The 17,136-nt window shown below is 37.5% G+C and overlaps 1 protein-coding gene across 2 annotated transcripts in view; it reads right to left on the reverse strand.

Annotated features, from left to right (window-relative positions):
* The window catches only part of SLC2A13 (solute carrier family 2 member 13), a 351,790-nt gene that overhangs the window by 298,569 nt on the left and 36,085 nt on the right, over positions 1-17,136 (reverse strand). The window lies entirely within an intron of this gene.

Here is a 17,136-nt window from a genome sequence, read left to right on the forward strand (position 1 = left end):
ACTTTGAAGATAGTTTTAAATTAGAAAATATAAAAGTTTGTTACAGAGCAATGAGAAGAATTAGAAACTACCATCCTAAAATGAAACAAAAAGTCTGTTTTTGGAGTTCTAGTTCTGTATTACCTGGCTTTCACCATAAAGCTAGATCTCACTAAGGATAAAAGGGAATGGAGTTAAAATTAAAAAGAGAGAGGGAGGTTCATTTGATTCTCTTTACCATGCAGCCAAAATTATTTTAATGGACTTAGCCAATTTCTTATTTTGTTCTTCAGTAAACCAGCTATATACACATAATTCCAAGATTGCTTAGTTCTTTGAAATGGCAGGCACTAATTATGATGAAACATTTTACAACATTTGAGCAAACTTTTTTCCTGTAGGGCTGAAAAACATTATAAAGCTACCTAACACTTAGGAAGGATGGTAAGATGCCATAACTATGGCTCATAACATTCTGAGAAATAGACTCCACATTACATGACAAATACTTCATGAACAAGTCACATGACTGTGAAAAGGGCAGTATCGTCTCTTTTAGGCCAGCTTTAGAACAAGCTGATTAAAATAAACCCACGTATTACTCTCCATGGCTTATAAACATCTTTTCACTCTACTTGTAGATCTAATGGCAGCTGTGACTCGGTCAGCAGAGCCTAGCTCCTGCACCAATTAGCTGGCATGAATGCTGGTATTATCATTTACTTCTGCTCCAGCAACTCTGAGACGCTGATAGAGGCAGAAGTAGTGATTTCCTTTGACATAGGATGAGGTAATAGAACTTTTAGCACTGCTGCTATTCATACTCTACCTGAGGTGATTGTAAAACACCTAGGTCCATTGTCTGACCTTTTTTTATTAGATTTTTACAAACTCTCCATCTACAAGTATGCTAACGACACATTTCAATTATACAGAGTCAATACCCAATACCCGAAGAGACAGAGAAAGTAGATACAAAACTGGATGACGGATAAATAAGACAGACATATAGATAAAATAGATACACATTGAGTATGGGAAACCTTTAACTGTTTTTCCTCTGCTCTCACACCACAACAATCAACTTCTGACCAACCAGCTTCACACTGGGGTTCTCAAACTCCCCCTTTAAGTTTTATTTCTTTGCTAGAGCAGCTCACAGAACTCAGGGAAACTTGTTTACTGGTTTGTTCTAAAGGATATTCTGAAGGATATAGATGAAGAAATACATAGGACAATGTATGGGGAAAGGAGCACAGAGCTCCGATGCCTTTCCTGAGTGTGCCACCCTCAGGGAATCTCTATGTGTTCAGCTAGCTTCTTGGGCCTTTTATGGAGACTTCATTGAAAAGTGTTTTCATGATTAAATTTTCATGATTAAAGCATGAATAACCATGACAAAACATGATCAGACAAAAGCGTATGATGTTACACTAATAGAATGAATGAAGAAACCCAGAAAGGCCTATCTCTTTAAATAACTCTTGGCCCTTCTGTGTGGCATTCCTTCTTCCAAGGATATAGGGAGGAGCCTCTCTGGACTGGGGGGCTTTACAATCCACAATAGAAGAGTAGAGTCCTGTCTTGGACAGTGAAAAGAGATTAAGAGAAGGCCAGGGAGAGATAGATTCTGTTTCCTGATCCTACTTCTGGGGCCCAAAGTGCCCCAATATTACTTTAAAAAGACTGTAACAAGGGCTATGGGATTTGTAAGCCAGAAATTATGGATGAAGTTCTATATCAATGGATGGATGGACACATGAATGGATGGACAGATGGATGGATGGATGGATGGATGGATGGATAGATAGATAGCTTAAAATATCACAGACATAGATGTGAAAGGATCTATATAACTTCAAACTATACTACAAGATGACACATAAATAATACATGATAGCTATATGACTAAAGATAATTTACATTCATTTTCTTTTTTCTTTTTTTCTTATACTTTAAGTTCTGAGGTACATGTGCAGATGTTCCAGGATTGTCACATAGGTATACACATGCCATGGTAGTTTGCTGCCTCCATCCCCCAAGTCACCTACATTAGGTATTTCTCCTAATGCTATCCCTCCCCAATTTCCCCACTCCCTGCTATCCCTCGCCTAGGCCCCCAAACACCAACAGGCTCTGGTGTGTGATGCTCCCCTCCCTGTGTCCATGTGATCTTATTGTTCAACAGTGAGAACATGTGGTGTTTGGTTTTCTGTTCTTCTGTCAGTTTGCTGAGAATGACAGTTTCCAGGTTCATTCATGTCCCTGCAAAGGACATAAACTCATCCTTTTTTATGACTGCATAGTACTCCATGGTGTATATGTGCCACCTTTTCTTTATATTGCCTGTGGGTTTTTCATAAATGGCTTTTATTATTTTGAGATATGTTCCATCAATACCTAGTTTAATGAGAGTTTTTAGCATAAAAGGCTGTTGAATTTTGTCAAGGCCTTCTCTGCATCGAGACAATCATGTGGCTTTTGTCTTTGGTTTTGTTTATGTAATGGATTATATTTACAGATTTGTGGATGTGGAACCAGCTTTGCATCCCCCAGATGAAGCCTACTTGATCGTGATGGATAAGCTTTTTGATATGCTGTTGCATTCAGTTTGCCAGTATTTTATTGAAGATTTTCATGGATATTGGCCTGAAATTTTCTTTTTTAGTTGTGTCTCTGCCAGGTTTTGTATCAGGATGATGTTGGTCTCATAAAATGATTTGGGAAGGATTTCTTCTTTTTGTATTGTTCGGAATAGTTTCAGAAGTAATGGTATCAGTTCCTCTTTGTATGTCTGGTAGAATTCGGCTATGAATCCACCCGGACCTGGACATTTTTTGGTTGGTAGGCTATGAACTGCTGCCTCAACTTCAGCCCTTGCTATTGGTCTATTCAGGGATTCAACTTCTTCCTTGTGAAGAGTGTAAGTGTCCAGGTATTTATCTATTTCTTATAGATTTACTGGTTTATGTACATAGAGTTGTCTGTAGTAACCTCTGATGGTAGTTTGTATTTCTGTGGAATTGGTGGTGATATCCCCTTTATCATTCTTTATTGCATCTATTTGTTTCTTCTCTCCTTTCTTTTTTATTAGTCTGGCTAGTGGTATAGCTATTTTGTTGATCTTTTCAAAAAACCAGCTCTTGGATTTATTGATTTTTTGAAAGGTGTTTTGTGTCTCTATCTCCTTCAGTTCTGCTTTGATCTTAGTTATTTCTTGCCTTCTGCCAGCTTTTGAATTTGTTTGATCTTGTTCCTCTAGCTCTTCTAATTTTGATGATAGGGTGTTGATTTTAGATCTTTCCTCACTTCTCTTATGGGCATTTAGTACTATAAATGTCCCTCTAGACACTGCATTAAATGTGTCCCAGAGATTCTGGTATGATGTATCTTCATTCTCATTGATTTGGAAGAACATGTTTATTTCTGCCCTCATTTCATTATTTATCCAGTAGTCATTCAGGAGCAGGTTGTTCAGAGTCTATGTAGTTGTGCGATTTTGAGTGAGTTTCTTAATACTGAGTTCTAATTTGACTGCACTGTGGTCTGAGAGACTGCTTGTTATGATTTCCATTCTCTTGCATTTGCTGAGGAGTGATTTACTTCCAATTATGTGGTCAATTTTAGAGTAGGTGCAATGTGGTGCTGAGAAGAATGTATATGCCGTAGATTTTGGGTGGAGGGTTCTGTAGATGTCTATCTATTAGGTCTGATTGGTCCAGATATGAGTTAAAATCCTGGATATCCTGGCTAATTTTCTGTCTCATTGATCTAATATTGACAATGGAGTATTAAAGTCTCCCACTATTATTGCGTGGGGGCCTAAGTCTCTTTGTAAGTCATTAAGAACTTGCTTTATATATCTGGGTGCTCCCATATTGGGTGAATATATATTTAGGATAGTTAGTTCTTCCTGTTGTATTGATCCCTTTGCCTTTATGTAATGCCCTTCTTCGTGTCTTTCAATCTTTGTTGGTTTAAAGTCTGTTTATCAGATACCTGGATTGCAATCCCTGTTGCTATGTTTTTTGTTTTTTTGTTTTGTTTTGTTTTTGATCTCCATTTGCTTGGTAAATCTTCTTTATTTTGAGCTATGTGTGTCTTTGTATGTGAGATGGGTCTCCTGAATACAGCACACCAGTGGGTCTTGACTTTATCCAATTAGCCAGTCTGTATTGTTTGATTGGGGCATTTAGCCCATTCATATTTAAGGTTAATATAATTATGTGTGAATTTGATCCTGCCATTTTGATACTGTTTGTTCTGCCCATTAGTTGATGCAGTTTCTTCATTGTGTCCATGATCTTTACCATTTGGTACATTTTTGCAGTGGCCGGTACTGGTTTTTTCTTTCCATGTTTAGTGCTTCTTTCAGGAGCTCTTCTAAGGCAGGCCTGGTGCTGATGAAATCCCTCAGCAATTGCTTGTCTATAAAGATTTTATTTCACCTTTGCTTATGAAGCTTAGCTTAGCTGGATATGAAATTAAGGATGTTGAATATTGGCCCCGACTATCTTCTGGCTTGTAGGGTTTCTGCTGAGAGATCTGCTGTGAGTCTGATGGTCTTTCCTTTGTGAGTAACCCGACCTTTCTCTCTGGCTGCCCTTAGCATTTTCTCCTTCATTACAACCCTGGTGAATCTGATGATTATGTGCCTTGGGGTTGCTCTTCCTGAGGAATATATTTGTGGTGTTCTCTGCATTTCCTGGATTTGAATGGTGGCCTGCCTTGCTAGGTTAGGGAAGCTCTCATGGATAATATCCTGAAGAGTGTTTTCCAGCTTAGATTCCTTCTCTCCATCACATTTGGGCACACTGATCAAACACATATAAGACTTTTCACATAATCCCATATTTCTTGGAGGCTTTGTTCATTTCATTTCACTCTAATCTTGCCTTCTCATTTTATTTCATTGAGTTGATCATCAATCTGATATCCTTTCTTCTGCTTGATCGATTCAGCCAATGAAACTTGTGTATGCTTCGCAAAGTTCTCATTCTGTGTTTTTAACTCCATCAAGTCATTTATGTTATTCTCTAAGCTGATTATTCTAGTTGGCATGTTGTCTAACCTTTTTTCAACATTCTTAGTTTCCTTGCATTGGGTTAGAACATGTTCCTTTAGCTCAGAGAAGTTTGTTATTACCCACCTTCTGAAGCCTGCTTCTGTCAATTCATCAAACTCACTCTCCATCCAGTTTTGTTTCTTTACTGGTGAGGAGCTGTGATCCCTTGCAGGAGAAGGGGCATTCTGGTTTTTGGTGATTTCATCCTTTTTGCACTGCTTTCTTCCCATCTCCATGGATTTATCTACCTTTGATCTTTGAAGTTGGTGACTTTCAGACAGGGTCTCTGAGTGGACACCCTTACTGTTGATGTTGAAGCTATTTCTGTCTGTTTTTTAGTTTTCCTTGTAGCAGTCAGGCCCCTCTGCTGCAGGACTGCTGGAGGTCCACTCCAGACCCTGCTTGCCTGGGAATCATCCACAGGGGCTGCAGAATAGCAAGAATTGCTGCCTGTTCCTTCCTCTGGTAGCTTCATCCCAGAAGGGTATGTGCCAGATGTCAGCCAGAGCTCTCCTGTGTGAGGTATCTCTGGATATACAGAGTATCTCTGTCCGTTACCAGAGCTCAAGTGCTGTGCTGGGAGCTCTGTTGCTCCCTTCAGTGCTTCCAGGCAGGGACGTTTAAGTATACTACAGCAGAACTCACAATGGCCCCTTTTCCCAGGTGCTCTGTCCCGAGAAGGTGGGGTTTTATTTGTAAGTCCCTGATCAGCTGCTGCCTGTTTTCAGAGATACCCTGCCCAGCAAGGAGGGAGTCTAGCCACAGTCTGCCTGCAGATGTATTGCTGAGCTACAGCAGGCTCCACCCAGCTGCTTTGTAAACTTCCTTGCAATTCTGTTTACACAGGTAAGGTCAGAAATACCTCAGTAATGGCAGACTGCCTCGGTAATGGCGGATGCTCTTTCCCCCACCAAGCTCAACCATCCGGGTCCAAGCTCAAACTGCTATGCTGGCTCTGAAACTCTCAAGCCTGTGGGTTTCAGTTTGCTGGTCTTTGTGGGGGTGGGACCCACCAAGCCAGATCACTTGGTTTGCTGCCTTCAGCCCCCTTTTTTTTTTCAGGGGAATGGGTAGCTCTGTCTCACAGGTATTCCAAGTGGCAGCTGAAACAGCCACCCAGATTTGTGCTGGAAACCCTCAGCCCTGGCTGAAATGGCCATCCAGTTCTGTGCTGGAAACCCACGGTGCTTGTCGGCCCAGTGGGAATCTCGTGGTCTGTGGTCAGTAAAGACAGTGGGAGAAGCACAGTATCTGAACCGGAGTGCTGGAATAGCCACAAAAGTCCCCAATGGCCTCCGTTGGGTGAAGGGGTCCTCCAGCCTGCTGCATTTCCCAGGTGAGGCAGTGCCCCACCCTGCCTCAGTTTGCCCTCTTTGGGCTACACCCACTGTCCAACCAGTCCCATTGAGATGAACCTGGTACCTCAGTTGGAAATGCAGAGATCACCTGCCTTCTGCATCACTATTCCTGGGAACTGTGCTCTGGAGTTGTTCCTATTCGGCCATCATGGCAGAAGTCTCTACATTCATTTTCAAAGGCTAATCTTAACTGGATGAAAACTACCTAAATAAGTAGAGTTAAGTGCAAAAACTCAGAAACCTCCTTTTGTTACATTTGTCCTGGCAGTTATAAAGGATCCCAAAATTCTAAAGTTTCCTTTCTTTATGTATGTTAAGCGTGTGTGTGTATGTATCTTCACATTTATGGGAAGGTATCAGAAATCAAAGCAGAAAGGGCAATTCTCATGTATAATGGGTTGTTTTTTGTTTTTGTTTTTGTTTTTGTTTTACATACAAAAGTAGGAAACAAGAAATAACTGCTTTGAGTATATTCAATATTCTCACTGCTGTTAGAATTTCTTTATTAAACCACAGCTGACTTTGCAACAGTAACAATGGAACCCAGAAAACAGTAAAATAGTATCTTCATTGCACAATCGACTTATGTTTCTAGTCCAACAGAAAAAAATATCTTTCAAGAATAAGGGCAAAATCTCTCAACAAGGAAATTCTAAAAGTGAATCTTAGATAAACAGTGATTCCAAATGGATAGTGCAAGAATAAAGATGCAGGAGGAAAAGAAGAGCATAGAAAATGGTGAAGATGAAAGAAAAATTTTTTAGTCATTAACAGTATCTGTGGTGTATAAATGAAAACTCAAGAAAAGAAAATTAAAAGATATGACAACAAAAGAACTAAAGCTGGGAGAAGGGTGAAGAAAGTTAATGTGCTTTAAGTTGCATATATTATTCAGAATGAGGATAAAGATATTATGTAACTTCAGATGTTGTTATGTTAAATATGCATGAGTAAAATTTCCGTGACAACTACTAAAAATAAATGCAAATATAACTTCCAAACTCCTTGAGAAAAAGTTGTATGAAAAAATATATATACACACACATGCAAGGCAATTCAAAAAGGCAAAAAAGAATAAAAGAAGCATAAATAAGCTGGGAGAGAAAAGCCAACATAAAATGGTAGGTCTAATATGTATAAATAAATCAAATATATCATGTAAAAAGAAGAATAATCAGCCTGGACTTAAAATTAATACTTCACTCTTGTACGGGAAACATAACTAAAAATGATCGGAACAGGATTAAAAGCAAAAGGATAAAAAATATAAACAGAAAAATCTAAACAAAAGAAAGCAAAGATCGCCATATTAATCCAGACAGCATAAACATTAAGGCAAAAAAACGTAACTAGGAACATAGAGGGTCATTCTGAGGAAGAAATACAATTAATAAAATCTAATACAAAGTTTTAAAAACACAGTGTAACAACTACTTACACAGCATCTACATTGAGTTAGGTACTACAAGTAATCTAGATATGATTTGAGGTACACTAGAGCATATGTGTAGAATATATGCCAATACTACACCATTTTATACAAGGGACTAGGACAGCCATAGAATTTGGTATCCACAGGAGTGGGGTCGTGAACCCAATCCCTCATAAACATCAAAAGATGACTGTACTTTCCAAATTGATATACAGATTTAATACACTTGATACCAAAACCCAAATGAGTTTGTGGGGGTTTTCAAATTTGACAATCGAAAAATATTGGAAATTTAAAAGTTGACACTTTGCTGAAAGGACAAGGGGCCAAGATTAGTCACTACTCTTAAAAAATAACGGAGGACTTCTCCTTCCCCATATCAAGATTTATTATAATGCTACTGTAATAAACAGTATATATAGAAAAAGAAAGACCACTAGAACAGAATAGAAAGCCCAGAATGAGACTCACTCATACATCAGCCTTAACATACAACAGAAGAGCTTTGTAGATCCTGGGGAAAAGACAGATCTTTTAATAAATGGTAGTAAGACAACTGGGTAACCATGTGTAAAAAAATAAAATTGAACCCCTACCTCTTATTATATACGAAAATCAATTCCTGGTGGGTTAAAAAAATTCATACCAAAAATAAGCCTGTTAAGTTTTTAAAAGATAAGATAGGTAGTCTTGTAAGGCTACAGTTTTACAATGAGAAATGCAGTAATCTTCAATTTAATCTGCCCTAGCTGATGGTAGAGGGTATTCCCCTGACCAGAAATCAAGATAACTAACCATAAAAAACAAGAAATTTCTTATTTTCTAACTTTTGTAGCTTCAGGGGAAAGAAATCCCAAAACCTCAAAAGATCTATCACTTGCAAACATCGATACTGATGTAAAGAGGTACTAATTATTTGCTGATAATGCAAAACAGGGGGGAAAAAGCATATATATTTGAGGACTATAAGGAAAAAATAAAACAAGACATTTGTAACTTAAAATTAAAATGTCAACTCTCTATCTTAGGAGTACTTTCAGAAGAGAAATCAATGGCTAAACTAAGTTTTACTGCATTGCATAAGCTCCCATATTTCTAGAAGAAAATTATACTGAGTTTCCATGTTAAAAAGAAAAGTCATTTTACGAGACCAACATCATCCTGATACCAAAACCCAGCAGAGACTCAACAAGAAAAGAAAACTTCAGGCCAATATCCATGATGAACATAGAAGCAAAAATCTTCAATAAAATACTGGCAAGCCGATTACAACAGCACATCAAAAAGCTTATCCACCATGATCGAGTAGGCTTCATCCCGGGGATGCAAGGCTGGTTCAACATACGCAGGTCTATAAATGTAATTCACCACATAAACAGAACCAAAGACAAAAACCACATGATTATCTCAATTGATGCAGAAAAGGCCTTTGACAAAATTCAACAGCACTTTATGCTAAAAACCCTCAATAAACTAGGTATTGATGGAACATATCTCCAAATAATGAAAGCTGTCTACGACAAACCAACAACCAATATCATACTGAATGGGTAAAAACTGGAAGCATTCCCTTTGAAATCTGGCACTAGACAAGGATGACCTCTCTCACCAGTCCTATTCAATATAGTATTGGAAGTTCTAGCCAGAGCAATCAGGCAAGAAAAAGAAATAAAGGGTATTCAATTAGGAAAAAAGGAAGTCAAATTGTCTCTATTTGCAGATGACAGGAATGTATATTTAGAAGACCCCATTGTCTCAGCCCCAAATCTCCTGAAACTGATAAGCAACTTCAGCAAAGTCTCAGGATACAAAATCAGTGTGCAAAAATCACAAGCACTCCTATACACCAATAACAGACTTAAGGAGAGCCAAATCAAGAATGAACTGCCATTCACAGTTGCTACAAAGAGAATAAAATACCTAGGAATACAACTAACAAAGAATGTAAAGGACCTCTTCAAGGAGAACTACAAACCACTGCTCAACAAAATAAGAAAGGACACAAACAGATGGAAAAACATTCTATGCTCATGGTTATTGTGAAAATGGCCATACTGCCCAAAGTAATTTATAGATTCAACGCTATCCCCATCAAGCTGCCAATGACCTTCTTCACAGAACTGAAATAACCACCTTAAACTTCATATGGAACCAAAAGAGAGCCTGCATAGCCAAGTCAATTCTAAGCAAGAAGAACAAAGCTGGAGCCATCACACTACCTGACTTCAAACTATACTACAAGGCTACACTAATCAAAACAGCATGGTACTGGTACCAAAATAGAGATATAGACCAATGGAACAGAACAGGGGCCTCGGAAGCAACACCACACATCTACAACCATCTTATCTTTGACAAACCTGACAAAAACAAGCAATGGGGAAAGGATATCCTGTTTAATAAATGGTGTTGGGAAAACTGGCTAGCCACGTGCAGAAAGCAGACACTGGACCTCTTCCTGACACCTTACACTAAAATTAACTCCAGATGGATTAAAGACTTAAACAGAAGACCTAATACCATAAAAACCCTGGAAGAAAACCAAGGCAAAACCATTCAGGACATAGGCATAGGCAAGGAATTCATGACTGAAACACCAAAAGCATTCGCAATAAAAGCCAAAATAAACAAATGGGACCTAATTAAACTCCAGAGCTTCTGCACAACAAAAGAAACAATCATTAGCGTGAACTGGCAACCAACAGAATGGGAAAAAATTTTTGCAATCTACGCATCTGACCAAGGGCTAATATCCAGAATCTACAAAGAACTAAAACAGATTTACAAGAAAAAAACAAACAACCCCATTCAAAAGTGGGCAAGGGATATAAACAGACACTTTAGAAAAGAAGACATATATGAGGCCAAAAAACATATGAAAAAATGTTCATCATCACTGGTCATTAGAGGAATGCAAATCAAAACTACACTGAGCATCTCACGCCAGTTAGAATGGCAATCATGAAAAAATCTAGAGACATGCTGGAGAGGATGTGGAGAAATAGGAACAGTTTTACACTGTTGGTGGGAGTATAAATTAGTTCATTGTGGAAGACAGTGTGGTGATTCCTCAAGGATCTAGAAATAGAAATTCCATTTGACCCAGCAATCCCATTATTGGGTATATATCCAAAGGATTATAAATTGTTCTACTACAAGAATACATGCACACGAATGTTCACTGCAGCACTGTTTACAATAGCAAAGACCTAGAACCAACCCAAATGCCCATCAATGATAGACTGGACAGGGAAAATGTGGCACATATACACCATGGAATACTATGCAGCCATAAAAAACAATGAGTTCTTGTTCTTTGTAGGGACATGGATGAACCTGGAAACCATTATTCTCAGCAAACTTACACAAGGATAGAAAATCAAACACCACATGTTCTCATTCATAGGCGGGTATTGAACAACGAGAACACATGGACACAGGGAGGGGAGCATCACACACTGGGATCTGCGGGGAGGGGAACCTAGGAGAGGGACAGCGGGGGTTGGGGAGTTGGGGACGGATAACATGGGGAGAAATGCCAGATATAGGTGATGGGGAGGAAGACAGCAAACCACATTGCCATATATGTACCTATGCAACAATCTTGCATGTTCTTCACATGTACCCCCAAACCTAAAATGCAATAAAATATATATTAAAAAATAAAATAAATTAAAATAAGGGTTTAGTATAAACATCCAAACTAAAGTTGTAGGAAAAAATTTTCCTAAAATCTTCAAGGGTAACACTAACATTAATTATGCTCTAAATTTAGAGAAAAGTTCTTCCTTTTGAAAGAGTGATTTACTTATCTTGCTTTATCCATATGAGAACTTGGTAATAGAAGAATAAGGAGTCATTATAGCTCACATTTTAAGCGACATTTACCAAAAAATTAATAGCAAGCTAGCACTACAAATACCATTTTTTCGAGTATCTATTTTACAAGTTATTTAATATAGATAACCCTTCATTGATGCTTCTATAAATACCATTTTTCCAGTACCTATTTCACAGTTATTTGGTAAAGATACACCTTCAGTAATGCCCCAATCAACTTTTTATTTTATCCCAAGAAATGGGATAAATCCATAAATTTCAATAATTAAAAATCTCCTAGTGAAGTTTATTTGTCAGTTACTGATTATTGTACAACTTGTGACATTTCAGTTTTTAAAATAAAGGACAGACAGAAAAACCAGTTACAGGACTACTTTCTTTCACAAGGAGTGAAAGAAACTTTCACCAACTTTCACAAACCAAATGCCTCAATATTTACTTGAAATCCAAATTAGTTTTTCCTTTGACAGACAGGAGAACAAGGAGATATTCCTGCCAACAATTCATTGAAGCATAAGTCTACATCTAAATTAGTAAAAAAACTGAAGGAAAAAAAAGCATCTGCTATGTCTCTATTCAAAAATCACACAGCAGCTGTGAAAGGGGTTTTATTCTTCCACTTCCAAGTCAGTCCATCAACACCCTTGCCCAGAAGCGTGCCAGCAACTACCACACTAATTGCAAAATTGCCATGGCAATGAAATGACAATAGCCATGCACGTACATTTGGATGACCAAGCCGGAGCTATTTATAACTGGAAGGGTGACTCCAACAACAAAGTCATAGAGGACGGACTAATTAATTAAGGTGTACAAGTCCAAAAATGTTAAAGACTTCATGTTTTATTCAGCTTACCCCAAAAAATGATTATAATTTCATTAACTTTTTACTTTTTAAAAAACCAAACATCAGTTAGTACACAAAATATATGAAACCTCAAATTATTTTTCTCCAGTGAATTTTGTATGAGAATTCTTCAGTACCAATTATAAATATCATTTAAAATATAAAATATATGGCCAGGCGCAGTGACTCATGCCTGTAATCCCAGCACTTTCCGAGGCCAAGGTGAGAGGATCACTTGAAGCCAGGAGTTTGAGATCAGCCTCAGCAACACAGTCAGAAGCCATCTGTACAAAAAAAATTTTTTAATTAGCCAATTATGGTGGTGCACACCTGTGATTCCAACTATTCAGGCAGCTGTGGCAGGAGGATCACTTGAGTCCACAAATTCAAAGCTACAGTGAGCTATAATCACACCACTGTATTCCAGCATGGGTAACAGAGAGAGCCCTGTCTCTAAAATACATATATATATATCTATATACAGTGTGTGTATATGTACATATATATATACATATATATGTACATATACACACACACATACACACATACCCCTAATCCATTTCTCACAAGAAAGTGGTCTTAAATTTTTAACATGTAAGTTTCAAAAATAAACAGTATACATTATTTTGATATATTTTAACATAAATAAAAATACCTAATGTGGAATAATTATTTACTGGTAAAAGAAGGAAGAAAAGAATAAAAATGACAACAATCTCTAAAAAAACTAACAGACTCCTGCAGTGCAGGGAAATTCTTTTTAGGATCGAGGGCACTTCATTCCAAGTAAGTGTCCCACAGTGTTTTTCTGCCTTCTTAAAATTATCAAAATGAGAATCCATTTCAAGCGAGCTATATCTCACAATAAAAGCTCAGTAGATTGATTTTCCACCATAACAAATAGAGCAAAATATTTCATCAAAATTGTTACTGTTTCCATCAAGGATGCTGTTCAAGGCTACCATAAAAGACTAAGTATTAGTGATAAGAAACAACAGCAAAAATCACAATGAATCATTAGTTATATTTCTAGAAATCCTTCAAAAACCTGTAACTGATGGTTAATTAATTACATCAAAACTTATCAAATAAAAATTCAATGTAAAATTAATTTCAAAGAAAAATTATTTTTCTCAAAACTCAATAATACTGATTAAAAGGAACATTTAAAAACTAAACATTGATATCCTTAAAATTAAGTGACATAGCAAAACAATCCCAGTTTTTTACTTCTAATTCATTCAGCAAATACTGTATATACTGATACTAGTAAGTTATACTTAATCTTGAAAAGCTTAAAGTTTAGATACCAAAAAATGAAGAGGTAGAGCAGCAATATTTAACTAAGATCAGAAAGCAAAATGAAGGTAACTCCAGTCCACAGAAGGCTACCTGAACAGGAATATCGACATGAAAATTAATTGCTGACAGTACACAATAATTATAGATTGTTCTGGCTATGCTAATAACTTACTCAAATCTCTCTGCTGCCCTGTAAAATCTGCCCTTTTGTAAACTATTGTCACCAGGCATGGTGGCTCAGACCTATCTATAATCCCAACACTTTGGAAAGCAAGAGGATTGCCTGAGTTTAGGAGTTCCAGACTAGCCTGGGCAATATAGTGAAACCTAATCTCTACAAAAAAAAAAAAAATTAAAAAAATTAACTGGGCATTGTGGTGCAAGCCTGTAGTCCTAGATACTCAGGAGGCTGAGGCAGGAGGATCACTTGAGCCCAGAGGTCGAGGCTGGAGCTAACTGTGATCGCACCACTGCACTCCAGCCTGGGCAACAGAGTGAGACCCTGTCTCAGATAGACAAACAAAAATTATCAGCTGTCATCTAAGACTCTATGAATGTTCTATATGGCTTGGACACCTTACAATTTCTGTACCACAACCTGAAGCGACCCAAAGATCCAATTATTTTCAGAGGATACAAATATTCTATTGTGATACTTTATTACCAAATGTAACCACAATGGAGACAAAGTGAGTCAGGAGCTAAACAATAATTTCTTAAATACCTACCATAAGGCAGGTTTTACATATGTGCTTTCTTTCAAAGTTTCACAACAGCACTTTAAAATAGGTATTGTTATGCCCATTTTACAAGTAGCTATAAAATCAAAAGCATGACAAAACACCCAAGGTTACACAGCCAGTAAATGGCAAGACTGTCTAATCCTAGTATTTATGCTTATGTGGCTAAATAATCCCCTAAAATTATTTATACTTGACACACTTTTCAAAAAGCTTTAGAAAAGTTACACATTCAAAATAACTTAGGAGAACACACACACAGTACATTCCTTCCTAATGGAGGAAACTAAATGTACAGGTTTGAGATTAAATATTTATGAGTTTAACTTTGGATCCCTGCAACCTAGCACTCTCTCCAGGTAAAGAGGTCAGCCAGAAAGCTTCGGGCCCTCATCTCATGAGGTATAATGCAATGGGTGAAAGAACAAACTATACTGAGTATACCATTCAGTTAATGGCCCCAAAGCTAACCATAAAACAAACCTACACACATTCCTGCTAGTTCTGCTTATCAAAAATAACACTATCCTAAAGGAAAACTGAGTAGCATGCATGTCTGGTCAGAGAAATAACATGCAATTCTAAAGAGAGGGATAAAGCATTAAAGACAATCAGCTCCGTCAGACTCTGCCTAATAAATATTCACTAGGAGACGATGCCCCACTATGTACTAGAGGTAGAACTAAGATATAAATAAGCAATAAAAATCCATCACTTATTCAGAAAATGTTTAACAGATACCAGAACAAAATGCCATGCCTGTACATAAAATATAAAATACAAGGAACCTGTGATGTAGCTGGAGACAAAAACATACAATTAACAAAAATGTATAATTATGATGATACATAATTCAGTAAGTGTACTCCTATGGATAAGAAAGACTCATGAGTTCATAAGAGGGGGAAGACTGCTTTGGGTTTGTCAGGCAGTTCCATGAACTAAGTTTGCAAATTAAAATGAAGTTAAGTTAATGAAAGGAAAATTAAGTCTTCATAAAAAAAAATCAGAGCCACATAACTATCAAAAGCTAAGTATCAAAGTAGACAAAAAGCTCTTTTTGTCTTAAATCATGAGGCTTAAAAATCTTAAAAGACGGAGAGGGGCGGTGGCTCACACCTGTAATCCCAGCACTCAGGGAGGCCAAGGCTGGCGGATCACGAGGTCAAGAGATCGAGACCATCCTGGCCAACATGGTGAAACCCCATCTCTACTTAAAAATACAAAAATTAGCTGGGTGTGGTGGCACACACCTGTAATCCCACCTACTCGGGAGGCTGAGGCAGGAGAATTGCTTCAACCTGGGAGGTGGTGGTGGCAGTGAGCTGAGATCACACCACTGCACTCCAGCCTGGTGCCTGGCTACAAAGCAAGACTGTCTCAAAAAAAAAAAAAAATCTTAAAAGACCTAGTTTTACAACTTTTAGGGAAATTAATTTAAACAAACTACAAGTAAATCATATATGTTATGTGGCATAGAGAGAGAACATGTTTGAATTCCAATAATGAACAATATTTGACTTGTAGCTTTGTCACTTACACTTCATATGTAACCATGGGCAAATTACTTATCTCGTTCCCGGTGTCCAAAATTGTAAATCAGGAGGGATACCATGATTCAGTTAGCTAATGTATAGAATACATGAGGAAAGCATAAGTGTTAGCTTACTATACAAATTCATATTTAATAATTTATGTTATTATGTATGTATGTATGTATTTTTAAGCAATAGGGCCCTCTCCTGTGCTCAGGCTGGAGTACAGTGGTGCAATCACAGCTCACTGCAGCCTTGAACCCCTGGGCTCAAGTGATCCTCCAACCTCAGCCTCCCAAGTAGCTAGGACTACAGTCACGCGCCACTGCACCGGGCTAATTTTTATTTTGGTAGAGAAGGGGTCTCCCTTTGTTGCTGTTGCTGTTGTTGGTACTGTATTTGTATCTAAGAACCATGTTTATTTGAAAGAACTTTACTCTTTAATAATGAGTGTATTATTTAAACACAGTAAACACGGTTAATGTTTCCAAATCCTTTTAAACCATTTATCATTTACACAGACATGTTAATTCTATGCAATCAGTGTTAATTTCCAGTATCATTCTGCCATTTCCCTAAACATATAGCTTTCTACTTATTTTTTTTTCATCATTCTACTAATACTATTACACATCTATTCACAACTGCAGAAACTACTAATTTATTACACATCTATTCAGGACTACAGAAATATTAATGCACATACAACTGCATGTTTCTTCTCTCTCCCCAAACTTTATATTAGTCAAAGAATATTCGGCATAAAATCCAATTTTTCTATTTACTTTTTCTCTTCATTCTTCTTCACTGTTTAATCTCATACACAGGTTGCTTCTGGTGAAAATTGCTTACTCTTTTCTTCATGTTAAACACAGGGTCCTACTCTGACACCCAGACTGGAGTACACTGATGCAATCTTGGCTCACTGCAGCCTGGACATCCTAGACTCAAGAAATCCTCCTGCCTCAGCCTCTTGAGTAGCTGGGGTAACAGGCAAGCACCACCATGCCCAGCTATTTATTTTATATATATCTATAG

The sequence above is a fragment of the Sapajus apella genome, unplaced genomic scaffold (genome assembly GCF_009761245.1).
Source record: "Sapajus apella isolate SASKATOON/1434 unplaced genomic scaffold, GSC_monkey_1.0 scaffold66, whole genome shotgun sequence".
In the NCBI taxonomy this organism is placed as follows: Eukaryota; Metazoa; Chordata; class Mammalia; order Primates; family Cebidae; genus Sapajus; species Sapajus apella.